Genomic DNA, 14,243 nt, shown 5'->3' with positions numbered 1-14,243 from the left:
AGCTTTTGTGGGTTCTAAGGCGTAATGGGGTGCATATGACTATGCAGCAGAGCTGGCCTTGCTGCCAATGTGTAAAACAAAGGAGTACAGGAGTACAAAATGCATATTGTGAAGTGGATTTTCCTGGGCCCATCCAGTATGTGGGTTCCAAGGCATAATGGGGCGCATATGACTGACTATGCAGCAGGGCTGGCCTTGCTGCCAATGTGTAAAACAAAGGAGTACGGAGTACAAAACGCATATTGTGAAGTGGATTTTCCTGGGCCCATCCAGTATGTGGGTTCCAAGGCATAATGGGGTGCATATGACTGACTATGCAGCAGGGCTCGCCTTGCCGCCAAAGGAGTACGGAGTACAAAATGCATATTGTGAAGTGGATTTTCCTGGGCCCATCCAGTATGTGGGTTCAAAGGTGTAATGGGATGCATATGAATTGGTAGCAGGGCAGGCCTTGAATTCAATGCAACACTTTTTCAGGAGTCCCCCTGGACATCTTATGACAGGGGTATTATGGTGCGTCGTAATTCTTGGCAGCCCATCCACTCACAGCCTAGGCTACAACGGCTTAGGAGACCCACAGTTTAACCCCTTAAGCCCCGAGGGTGGTTTGCACGTTAATGACCGGGACAATTTTTACAATTCTGACCACTGTCTCTTTATGAGGTTATACAGTGGGGCAAAAAAGTATTTAGTCAGTCAGCAATAGTGCAAGTTCCACCACTTAAAAAGATGAGAGGCGTCTGTAATTTACATCATAGGTAGACCTCAACTATGGGAGACAAACTGAGAAAAAAAAATCCAGAAAATCACATTGTCTGTTTTTTTATCATTTTATTTGCATATTATGGTGGAAAATAAGTATTTGGTCAGAAACAAAATTTAATCTCAATACTTTGTAATATATCCTTTGTTGTCAATGACAGAGGTCAAACGTTTTCTGTAAGTCTCCACAAGGTTGCCACACACTGTTGTTGGTATGTTGGCCCATTCCTCCATGCAGATCTCCTCTAGAGCAGTGATGTTTTTGGCTTTTCGCTTGGCAACACGGACTTTCAACTCCCTCCAAAGGTTTTCTATAGGGTTGAGATCTGGAGACTGGCTAGGCCACTCCAGGACCTTGAAATGCTTCTTACGAAGCCACTCCTTCGTTGCCCTGGCGGTGTGCTTTGGATCATTGTCATGTTGAAAGACCCAGCCACGTTTCAACTTCAATGCCCTTGCTGATGGAAGGAGGTTTGCACTCAAAATCTCACGATACATGGCCCCATTCATTCTTTCATGTACCCGGATCAGTCGTCCTGGCCCCTTTGCAGAGAAACAGCCCCAAAGCATGATGTTTCCACCACCATGCTTTACAGTAGGTATGGTGTTGGATGGATGCAACTCAGTATTCTTTTTCCTCCAAACACGACAAGTTGTGTTTCTACCAAACAGTTCCAGTTTGGTTTCATCAGACCATAGGACATTCTCCCAAAACTCATCTGGATCATCCAAATGCTCTCTAGCAAACTTCAGACGGGCCCGGACATGTACTGGCTTAAGCAGTGGGACACGTCTGGCACTGCAGGATCTGAGTCCATGGTGGCGTAGTGTGTTACTTATGGTAGGCCTTGTTACATTGGTCCCAGCTCTCTGCAGTTCATTCACTAGGTCCCCCCGCGTGGTACTGGGATTTTTGCTCACCGTTCTTGTGATCATTCTGACCCCACGGGGTGGGATTTTGCGTGGAGCCCCAGATCGAGGGAGATTATCAGTGGTCTTGAATGTCTTCCATTTTCTAATTATTGCTCCCACTGTTGATTTCTTCACTCCAAGCTGGTTGGCTATTGCAGATTCAGTCTTCCCAGCCTGGTGCAGGGCTACAATTTTGTTTCTGGTGTCCTTTGACAGCTCTTTGGTCTTCACCATAGTGGAGTTTGGAGTCAGACTGTTTGAGGGTGTGCACAGGTGTCTTTTTATACTGATAACAAGTTTAAACAGGTGCCATTACTACAGGTAATGAGGGGAGGAAAGAGGAGACTCTTAAAGAAGAAGTTACAGGTCTGTGAGAGCCAGAAATCTTGATTGTTTGTTTCTGACCAAATACTTATTTTCCACCATAATATGCAAATAAAATGATAAAAAAACAGACAATGTGATTTTCTGGATTTTTTTTTCTCAGTTTGTCTCCCATAGTTGAGGTCTACCTATGATGTAAATTACAGACGCCTCTCATCTTTTTAAGTGGTGGAACTTGCACTATTGCTGACTGACTAAATACTTTTTTGCCCCACTGTAACTCTGGAACGCTTCAACGGATCTTGGCGATTCTGACACTGTTTTCTCGTGAGATATTGTACTTCATGTTAGTGGTAAAATTTCTTCGATATAACTTGCGTTTATTTGTGAAAAAAATGGAAATTTGACGAAAATTTTGAAAATTTCACAATTTTCCAACTTTGAATTTTTATGCCCTTAAATCACAGAGATATGTCACGCAAAATACTTAATAAGTAACATTTCCCACATGTCTACTTTACATCAGCACAATTTTGGAACCAACATTTTTTTTGTTAAGGAGTTATAAGGGTTAAAAGTTGACCAGAAATTTCTCATTTTTACAACACCATTTTTTTTTAGGGACCACATCTCATTTGAAGTCATTTTGATATGATAGAAAATTGGTAGATTGGTATGATAGAAAATACCCAAGTGTGACAACATTTTAAAAACTGCACCCCTCAAGGTGCTCAAAACCACTTTCAAGAAGTTTATTAACCCTTCAGGTGTCTCGCAGGAATTTTTGGAATGTTTAAATAAAAATGAACATTTAACTTTTTTTCACACAAAATTTATTTCAGCTCCAATTTGTTTTATTTTACCAAGGGTAACGGGAGAAAATGGACCCCAAAAGTTGTTGTACAATTTGTCCTGAGTACGCTGATACCCCAAATGTGGGGGTAAACCACTGTTTGGGCGCATGGCAGAGCTCGGAAGGAAAGGAACGCCATTTGACTTTTCAATGCAAAATTGACTGGAATTTATATGGGACGCCATGTTGCGTTTGGAGAGCCCCTGATGTGCCTAAACATTGAAACCCCCCACAAGTGACACGATTTTGGAAAGTAGACCCCCTAAGGAACTTATCTAGATGTGTGGTGAGCACTTTGACCCACCAAGTGCTTCACAGAAGTTTATAATGCAGAGCCGTAAAAATAAAAAATCATATTTTTTCACAAAAATTATCTTTTCACCCCCAATTTTTTATTTTCCCAAGGGTAAGAGAAGAAATTGGACCCCAAAAATTGTTTTGCAATTTGTCCTGAGTACGCTGATACCCCATATGTGGGTGTAAACCATTGTTTGGGTGCAATGCAGAGCTCGGAAGGAAAGGAGCGCCATTTGACTTTTCAATGCAAAATTTACTGGAATTGAGATGGGACGCCATGTTGCGTTTGGAGAGCCCCTGATGTGCCTAAACATTGAAACCCCCCACAAGTGACACGATTTTGGAAAGTAGACCCCTTAAGGAACTTATCTAGATGTGTGGTGAGCACTTTGACCCATCAAGTGCTTCACAGAAGTTTATAATGCAGAGCCGTAAAAATAAAAAATCATATTTTTTCACAAAAATGATATTTTCGCCCCAATTTTTTATTTTCCCAAGGGTAAGAGAAGAAATTAGACAACAAAAGTTGTTGTGCAATTTGTCCTGAGTACAACGATACCCCATATGTGGGGGTAAACCACTGTTTGGGCGCATAGCAGAGCTCGGAAGGGAAGGAGCACCATTTTACTTTTCAATGCAAAATTGACTGGAATTGAGATGGGACACCATGTCGCATTTGGAGAGCCCCTGATGTGCCTAAACATTAAAACCCCCCACAAGTGACACCATTTTGGAAAGTAGACCCCCTAAGGAACTTATCTAGATGTGTTTTGAGAGCTTTGAACCCCAAAGTGTTTCACTACAGTTTATAACGCAGAGCCGTGAAAATAAAAATTCTTTTTTTTGTTCAGAAAAATGATTTTTTAGCCCCCAGTTTTGTATTTTCCCAAGGGTAACAGGATAAATTGGACCCCAAAAGTTGTTGTGCAATTTGTCCTGAGTACGCTGATACCCCATATGTTGGGGGGAACCACTGTTTGGGCGCATGGCAGAGCTCGGAAGGAAAGGAGCGCCATTTGGAATGCAGACTTAGATTGATTGGTCTGCAGGCGTCACGTTGCATTTGCAGAGCCCCTGATGTACCCAAACAGTACAAACCCCCACAAGTGACCCCATATTGGAAACTAGACCTCCCAAGGAACTTATCTAGATGTGTTGCGAGAACTTTGAACCCCAAAGTGTTTCACTACAGTTTATAACGCAGAGCCATGAAAATAAAAATTCTTTTTTTTTTCAGAAAAATGATTTTTTAGCCCCCAGTTTTGTATTTTCCCAAGGGTAACAGGATAAATTGGACCCCAAAAGTTGTTGGGCAATTTGTCCTGAGTACGCTGATACCCCATATGTTGGGGGGAACCACTGTTTGGGCGCATGGCAGAGCTCGGAAGGGAAGAAGCGCCATTTGGAATGCAGACTTAGATTGATTGGTCTGCAGGCGTCACGTTGCATTTGCAGAGCCCCTGATGTACCCAAACAGTACAAACCCCCCACAAGTGACCCCATATTGGAAACTAGACCTTCCAAGGAACTTATCTAGATGTGTTGCGAGAACTTTGAACCCCAAAGTATTTCACTACAGTTTATAATGCAGAGCCGTGAAAATAAAAATTATTTTTTTTTTCACAAAAATGATTTTTAGCCCCCCAAATTTTTATTTTCCCAAGGATAACAAGAGAACTTGGACCCCAAAAGTTGTTCTCCAATTTGTCCCGAGTACGCTGATGCCCCATATGTTGGGGTAAACCCCTGTTTGGGCGCACGGGAGAGCTCGGAAGGGAAGGAGCACTGTTTTACTTTTTCAAAGCAGAATTGTCTGAAATTGAGATCGGACGCCATGTCGCGTTTGGAGAGCCCCTGATGTGCCTGAACAGTGGAAACTCCCCAATTCTACCTGAAACTCTAATCCAAACACACCCCTAACCCTAATCCCAACTGTAACCCTAACCACACCCCTAACCCTGACACACCCCTAATTCTAATCCCAACCCTAATCCCAACCGTAAATGTAATCCAAACCCTAACCCTAACTTTAGCCCTAACCCTAACTTTAGCCCCAACCCTATCCCTAACTTTAGCCCCAACCCTAACTTTAGCTCCAACCCTAGCCCCAACCCTAACCCTAGCCCTAACCCTAGCCCTAACCCTAGCCCTAACCCTAATGGGAAAATGGAAATAAATACAATTTTTAAATTTTATTATTTTTCCCTAACTAAGGGGGTGATGAAGGGGGGTTTGATTTACTTTTATAGCGTTTTTTATATCGGATTTTTATGATTGGCAGCTGTCACACACTAAAAGACGCTTTTTATAGCAAAAAAGTTTTTGCGTCACCACATTTTGAGACCTATAATTTTTCCGTATTTTGGTCCACAGAGTCATGTGAGGTCTTGTTTTTTGTGGGACGAGTTGACGTTTTTATTGGTAACATTTTCTGGCACATGACATTTTTTGATCGCTTTTTATTCCGATTTTTGTGAGGCAGAATTACCAAAAACCAGCTATTCATGAATTTCTTTTGGGGGTGGCGTTTATACCGTTCCGTGTTTGGTAAATTTGATAAAAGCAGTTTTATTCGTCGGGTCAGTACGATTGCAGCGATACCTCATTTATATCATTTTTTTATGTTTTGGCGCTTTTATACGATAAAAGCTATTTTATAGAAAAAATAATTATTTTGGCATCGCTTTATTCTGAGGACTATAACTTTTTTATTTTTTTGCTTATGATGATGCATGGCGGCTCATTTTTTGCGGGACAAGATGACGTTTTCAGTGGAACCATGGTTATTTATATCCGTCTTTTTTATCGCGTGTTATTCCACTTTTTGTTCGGCGGTATGATAATAAAGCGTTTTTTTTTTTTTTCTTACGGTGTTCACTGAAGGGGTTAACTAGTGGGACAGTTTTATAGGTTGGGTCGTTACGGATGCGGTGATACTAAATATGTGTACTTTTATTGTTTTTTTGTTTTTTTTTAGATAAAGAAATGTATTATGGGAATAATATTTTTTTTTTCTTCTTTATTTAGGATTTTTTTTTTAAATTTTTTTTTACACATGTAGAAATTTTTTTTAAAACTTTTTTACTTTGTCCCAGGGGGGACATCACAGATCGCCGATCTGATAGTTTGCATAGCACTCTATCAGATCGGCGATGTCGCTCACATCGCTGCTGGCTTACCGTCGCCTGCTCACGACCCGGAAGTAATCCCTGCAGGACCCGGATGCAGCCCGGCGGCCATTTTGGATCTGGGGACTGGTACAAGGTGAGTACATCGCCTTGTACCGATAGTCTCAGGGAAGCCCGCAGGGAGCCCCCTCCCTGCGCGATGCTTCCCTGTACCGCCGGCACACTGCGATCATGTTTGATCGCGGTGTGCCGGGGGTTAATGTGCCGGGGGCGGTCCGTGACCGCTCGTGGCACATAGTGCCGGATGTCAGCTGCGATAGGCAGCTGACACCCGGCCGCGATCGGCCGCGCTCTCCCCCCCGTGAGCGCGGCCGATCGCTATGACGTACTATCCTGTCGGTGGGAATTAAGGCCCACCCCACCTGGACGGGATAGTACGTCATATGGGATTAAGGGGTTAATAATGGCCCTTTAAGAAGATTAATGCCACCTGATGCACCAGTAACAATCTGTGACTTTAAGGCTGCTGTCACACTAGCAGTATTTGGTCAGTATTTTACATCAGTATCTGTAAGCCAAAACCAGGAGTGGAACAATTGGAGGAAAAGTATAATAGAAACATATGCACCACTTCTGCATTTATCACCCACTCCTGGTTTTGGCTTACAAATACTGATGTAAAATACTGACCAAATACTGCTAGTGTGACGGCAGCCTAAGAGTCCCACCTTCATAAATGAAACAAGATGGGTCTGCTTATGTAGGGTGTTACATGTTACAATGACATTTCCCAGTGAATGCATTTGTAGTGGTTGAAAGCAATGTTAAAGTTGAAAAATGCTGTGTCTGAACTAAGCCTAAGTGGGGAAGGAAATTTTAGGTCTGGGGTTAAATATTTGGCCTTACAGGCAAGTCATTAAAGGGAACCTGTCACCTGAATTTGGCGGGACCAGTTTTGGGTCACATGGGCGGGGTTTTCGGGTGTTTGATTCACCCTTTCCTTACCCGCTGGCTGCATGCTGGCCGCAATATTGGATTGAAGTTAATTCTCTGTCCTCCATAGTACACGCCTGCGTAAGGCAATATTGCCTTGCGCTGGTGTGTACTCCGGAAGACAGAGAATGAACTTCAATCTAATATTGCGGCCAGCATGCAGCCAGCGGGTAAGGAAAGGGTGAATCAAACACCCGAAAACCCCGCCCATATGACCCAAAACTGGTCCCGCCAAATTCAGGTGACAGGTTCCCTTTAACCTGCAAAGGATGTACCTTGACATATTTCCCAGCAAAACCAGTTTTGGTTTTGTTTTAATGTGTTTTTTTGTGGCATCGGAAAAAATGGCATGAATCTCGGAAAAAGTTGATTAACCCCTTCACCCCGAAGCCTGTTTTCAACTTCCTGACCAGGCCATTTTTTTCAATTCTGACCACTGTCACTTTATGAGGTCATAACTCCGAAACGCTTCAACGGATCCTGGTGATTCTGAGTTTGTTTTCTTGTGACATATTGTACTTTATGATAGTGGTAAAATTTCTTCGATTTGACTTGCGTTTATTTGTGAAAAAAATGGAAATTTGGCAAAAATTTTGCAATTTTTAAACGTTTAGTTTTTATGCCCTTAAATTAGAGAGTCATATCATTCAAAATAGTTAAAAAATAACATTACCCACATGTCTGCTTTACAGTAGCACAATTTTGGAAACATAATTTTTTTTTTGTTAGGAAGTTCTAAGAGTTAAAAATTGACCAGTGATTTCTGATTTTTACAACAAAATTTGCAAAACCATTTTTTTTAGGGACCACCTCACACTTGAAGTGACTTTGAGGGGTCTATATGACAGAAAATGCCCCAAAGTGACACCATTCTAAAAACTGCACCCCTTCAAGGTACGCAAAACCACATTCAAAAAGTTTATTTACCCTTCAGGTGCTTCACAGGAATTTTTGGAATGTTTAAAAAAACTGAACATTTAACTTTTTTTCACAAAATTTTTACTTCAGATCCAATTTGCTTTATTTTACCAAGGGTAACAGGAGAAATTGGACCACAAAAGTCATACAATTTGTCCTGAGTACGCCGATACCACATATGTTGGGGTAAACCATTGTTTGGGAACATGGCAGAGCTCAGAAGGGAAGGAGCGCCATTTGACTTTTCAATGCAAAATTTGCTGGAAATGAGATCGCACACCATGTCGCGTTTGGAGAGCCCCTGATGTGCCTAAACAGTGGAAACCCCCACAAGTGACACCATTTTGGAAAGTAGACCCCCTAAGGAACTAATCTAGATGTGTGGTGAGCACTTTGAACCTCCAAGTGCTTCACAGAAGTTCATACTGTAGAGCCGTAAAAAAAAAATCATATTTTTTTCACAAAAAATGATTTTTCGCCCCCAATTTTTTATTTTCCCAAGGGTAACAAGACAAATTGGACCCCAAAAGTTGTTGTTCAATTTGCCCTGAGTATGCTGATACCCCATATGTGGGGGTAAACCACTGTTGAGCGCATAGCAGAGCTCGGAAGGGAAGGAGCGCCGTTTGACTTTTCAATGCAAAATTGGCTGGAATTGAAATCGAAACCCATGTCGCGTTTGTAGAGCCCCTGATGTGCCTAAACAGTGGAAACCCGCCACAAGTGACCACATTTTGGAAAGAAGACCCCCTAAGGAACTTATCTAGATGTGTGGTGAGCACTTTTAACCCCCAATTGTTTCACTAAAGTTTAGAATGTAGAGCCGTGAAAATTAAAAAATAATTTTCTCTTTCCACAAAATTACCTTTTAGCCCACAATTTTTTTTCCCAAGGGTAACAGGAGAAATTGGACCACTAAAGTTGTTGTCCAATTTCTCCTGAGTACGCTTATACCCCATATGTGGGGGGGAACTGTTTGGGTGCACGGCAGAGCTCGGAAGGGAAGGAGCGCCGTTTGGAATGCAGACTTAGATGGATTGGTCTGCAGGCGTCACGGTGCATTTGCAGAGCCCCTGATGTACCTAAACAGTAGAAACCCCTCACAAGTGACCCCATATTGGAAACTAGACCCCCAAGGAACTTATCTAGATGTGTTGTGAGAACTTTGAACCCCCAAGTATTTCACTACAGTTTATAATGCAGAGCCGTGAAAATAAAAAATCCTTTTTTTTCCACAAAAATTATTTTTTAGCCCTCGGTTTTGTATTTTCCCAAGGGTAACAGGAGAAATTGGACCCCAAAATGTGTTGTCCAATTTGTCCTGAGTACGCTGATACTCCATATGTGGGGGTAAACCCCTGTTTGGGTGCACGGGAGAGCTCGGAAGGGAAGGAGCACTGTTTTAGTTTTTCAACACAAAATTGGCTGGAATTGAGATTGGACGCCATGTCGAGTTTGGAGAGCCCCTGATGTGCCTAAACAATGGAAACCCCCCAATTCTAACTGAAACCCTAGCCCTAACCCTAGGCCTAACCCTAGCCCTAACCCTAGGCCTAACCCTAGCCCTAACCCTAGCCCTAACCCTAATCCTAATGGGAAAATGGAAATAAATACATTTTGTAATATTTGATTATTTTTCCATAACTAAGGGGGTGATGAAGGGGGCTTTGATTTACTTTTATAGCGATTTTTATGATTGGCAGCCGTCACACACTAAAAGACGCTTTTTATTGCAAAAAATAGTTTTTGCATCACCTCATTTTGAGAGCTATAATTTTTCCATATTTTGGCCCACAGAGTCAATTGAGGTCTTGTTTTTTGCGGGACGAGTTGACGTTTTCAGCAGTACCATGTTTATTTATATCCAACTTTTTGATCGCGTGTTATTCCACTTTTTATTCGCCGGTATGATAATAAAGTGTTTTTTTGCCTTGTTTTTTATTTATTTTTTTGCGGTGTTCACTGAAGGGATTAACAAGTGGGATAGTTTAATAGAGCGGGTCATTACGGATGCGGCGATACCAAATATGTGTACTTTTATTGTTTTTTTTTTTATTTACATAAGTAAATGGATTTATTGGGAAATATATATATATATATTTTTTGTACATTCTATTTTTTTTTTTTACTTTCTAGCATTGTCCCAGGGTGGGACATCACTATATTAGATCAGATCGCTGATCTGACACTGTGAATAGCACTGTGTCAGATCAGTGCTCTGACAGGCAGTGCAGGAGGCTTTCCAGCGCCTACTAGCCACCTCACTTCATGACCCAGAAGGAGTCCCGTGGCCATCGCGTTGTTCCGGTGGGAGAGCTCAGGGAGCCCCCGTCCCTGCGCGATGCCTCTCTATGTCGCTGTCACTATTGACAGCGGCATCAGAGGGGTTAAATGCCCACGATCGGCGCTAGCATTGCTGCGGGGTGTCAGCTGTCATATACAGCTGACACCCGCACGCGATCGCCGCGGCGCTCACTGTGTGGCCGCGCGATCGTGCCGCCATACAAGTACTGCGGTTTGCGGGAACTCAGTTCCCGCAGAGCAGTACTATTACGGCGCATGTCAGGATGGGGTTAAAGCTGTGAACTAGGAGTCAGAAATGCTTCCAGGGGCGATCCCCATGATGTTCCTGTGTCATTTGAGCAGTGTTTCTATCATTTTCAGACGTTTTTAGACCTTAAAAGGACCCCTGGGGGGGTCGCGGTAAAAATACTCGGGTCTCCCATAGACTTATATTGGGCTCGTTGTTCTGGCCGAGGACCCGAGTATTCCAATCTGCTCGACCCGAGCAATCAGCACCCGAGCATTTTAGTGCTCACTCATCACTATTAATAATTTTTTTGGCAAATATTATTCCGGACATTGAGCTGGTCATGTTGAGCACTAGTGGTCCAGAGTACCTCTTTTCAAATTGAATTTATGTACGCTTGAGCACGTTTGATTATATGCGACATAAATAAGCGATTTACATGAATAACCCAGGACCACAAGTAGTCAACATAAACATCTCAAAGTCCTGAACAAAATTGTACCCAAACAATATCCACTCTATGTATAATTCACCATGCATGAACATCTAATAGCTAACTAATAGCTAAAGTCTAACTGCAGACCAACGTGAGTCCGGTTTGTGACTGACACATCGTCATAGAGGCAACCGTGACACACGGCATTCATAATTCATAAGAAATAATGACATTGTCAGTATTGATTTTGCTTGTTTTCTGTAACTACTAAATGTTCGAAGGTATATTTCTATGTAACCTCTGTATGGAGCTGTGGTGAGCCGCCTACTGGCGCCCGGTAGTATCGCATACTCCAGGCTTGCCAACCACAATGTGGCTGCTGAGTAGTTGACGCATTTGACCGCTAGGTGGCAGCAAGTGGATGCAGTGGGCGTGGTAGTGATGACACTATCACATCGCGCTGCAGAGTGGAGCACTGCCTGGACTGGGGCTGGAAGCGGCTAGTTCCCTGCGCCTTGGTACGCCGCCTGTGGCCAAAAGAAGGACAGACACTCGCTCTCCGGGCTGGCCTCCACAGACCGGGCTGCACGGTAAGACAGCGCAGCGGCGTGTGGCCACCACAGTGTGGGGCACCCTGGCAGCCAGATACTGAGAATGGCAGCACCTCACAACATGCTGGAACACACACACACACACACACACACACACACACACACACACACACACACACACACACACACACACACACACACCTCTCTATACTGGACACACACACACACACACACCTCTCTATACTGGACACACACCACACACACACACACCTCTCTATACTGGACACACACCACACACACACACACCTCTCTATACTGGACACACACCACACACACACACACCTCTCTATACTGGACACACACCACACACACACACCTCTCTATACTGGACACACACCACACACACACACACACACCTCTCTATACTGGACACACACACACACACACACACACACACACACACACACACACACCTCTCTATACTGGACACACACACACCTCTCTATACTGGACACACACCACACACACACACACCTCTCTATACTGGACACACACCACACACACACACACACACACACACACACACACCTCTATACTGGACACACACCACACACACACACACCTCTCTATACTGGACACACACCACACACACACACACACCTCTCTATACTGGACACACACCACACACACGGACACGCACACACACACACACACACACACACACCTCTCTATACTGGACACACACCACACACACACACACACACACACACACCTCTCTATACTGGACACACACCACACACACACACACACACACACACACACACACACCTCTCTATACTGGACACACACCACACACACACACACCTCTCTATACTGGACACACACCACACACACACACACCTCTCTATACTGGACACACACCACACACACACACACCTCTCTATACTGGACACACACCACACACACACACACCTCTCTATACTGGACACACACCACACACACACACACCTCTCTATACTGGACACACACCACACACACACACACACACACACCTCTCTATACTGGACACACACACACACACACACACACACACACACACACACACACACACACACCTCTCTATACTGGACACACACACACACACACACACACACACACACACACACACACACACACACACACACCTCTCTATACTGGACACACACCACACACACACCTGCCCAGTCACATTCCCATCCTGCTCCATCTTTGTGGCCCCATGTGCAGTAGACATGGGATGATTTATTGCCATTTTACCCCCATAGACTAATACCTTCAGTGGGTAATCCCAAAATTGTAAGGGTATCCCATTTCTCCGAAGGACCAAGACAGAAGCGCCATACTGCTGGCTGAGCGCTGCCCATATGATATAGGGGGCGCGTAGGGAAGATCTGGTGAGAACTACTTTACATCTATGTGGAGTCTACCATGTGCCTGCTATGTAGTGTCCCTGACCTGCAGGACACACACATTACTACATCTTGTATGACCGCTTTTATTGGTGTATACTTATTTCAAGGGTTAATTGAAGTAACTTTTCCTCAGGCCACATTCACACATTCAGTATTTGGTCAGTACTTTACATCAGTATTTGTAAGCCAAAACCAGGAGTGGGTGATAAATACAGAAGTGGTGACGTGTTTCTATTATACTTTACCTCTGATTGCTCCACTCTGGGTTTTACCTTACAAATACTGAGGTAAAAATACTGACCAAACACTGAACATGTGAATGTGGCCCTACAGACATCATTTTCTCCACCAGCGTCTTCATCTGTCAGTTACATGTTGGGACACACACACTCTCTTTCTCTCTCACACACGCGCGCGCTCTCACACACGCGCGCGCTCTCACACGCGCGCGCGCGTACTCTCTCACACGCGCGCGCGCGTACTCTCTCACACGCGCGCGCGCGTACTCTCTCACACGCGCGCGCGTACTCTCTCACACGCGCACTCTCTCACACTCATCCGACTGAGGAGGAAAGTGTGTTCTTCAGGCCAGTATGTGATTGCATATCGCATGTTTTCCTATATACCATAGTAGAGCGCAGCTGACTGCTCTTTTTTCTTTTATACAAAGAGCCAATGTGATGTAACGCGCACCATCCTGTAAACGCTTCCTTACAGTGGGGTCCCTATGGTGGACGGGTGCCTCTGCCAATTATCGGGGGCATACCTCTTGAACGTATTCCTACGACAGTGGGCACAGACGCAGTGTAGAACGAGCCTTATTTGAAGCTATGTAACAATATTCGGGATGGAGCTATGCCGCCTTACCAACCTCACCATCCCATCCCATGGGGAAGCTGTAACACGATGAATTATAGTACATCCTGTTTTTTGTCTGTAGCTGATGTCATGTTTAGGGCAAAGTGTCCTTTCTACCTTGTTTTGTGATTACTGGAAGACTACGGCAGATTAATATTTTTTTGCAGTTTGGATTTTGCGTTGTGTCTGGTGCTTGTTTCATACTGTGTAATGTATGAATGGATAATAGT

At 43.8% G+C, this 14,243-nt stretch overlaps 1 protein-coding gene across 4 annotated transcripts in view; it reads left to right on the top strand.

Moving 5' to 3' along the window:
- The first annotated feature begins 11,572 nt into the window (after nt 1–11,572).
- OSBPL8 (oxysterol binding protein like 8) overlaps nt 11,573–14,243 on the top strand; it is a 365,096-nt gene continuing 362,425 nt past the window's right edge. For 2 of the 4 annotated variants that reach the window (XM_077265333.1, XM_077265331.1), the window contains exon 1: nt 11,577–11,743. The gene's annotated coding sequence lies outside the window, so the exon portion shown is untranslated. Of the gene's footprint in view, nt 11,744–14,243 lie in introns of all 4 variants that reach the window. The other 2 variants (XM_077265332.1, XM_077265330.1) reach the window with 2 other exon arrangements.

Source organism: Ranitomeya variabilis, chromosome 5, assembly GCF_051348905.1.
Source record: "Ranitomeya variabilis isolate aRanVar5 chromosome 5, aRanVar5.hap1, whole genome shotgun sequence".
Lineage (NCBI taxonomy): Eukaryota > Metazoa > Chordata > Amphibia > Anura > Dendrobatidae > Ranitomeya > Ranitomeya variabilis.
This window is presented reverse-complemented; position numbering and strand designations above follow the sequence as displayed.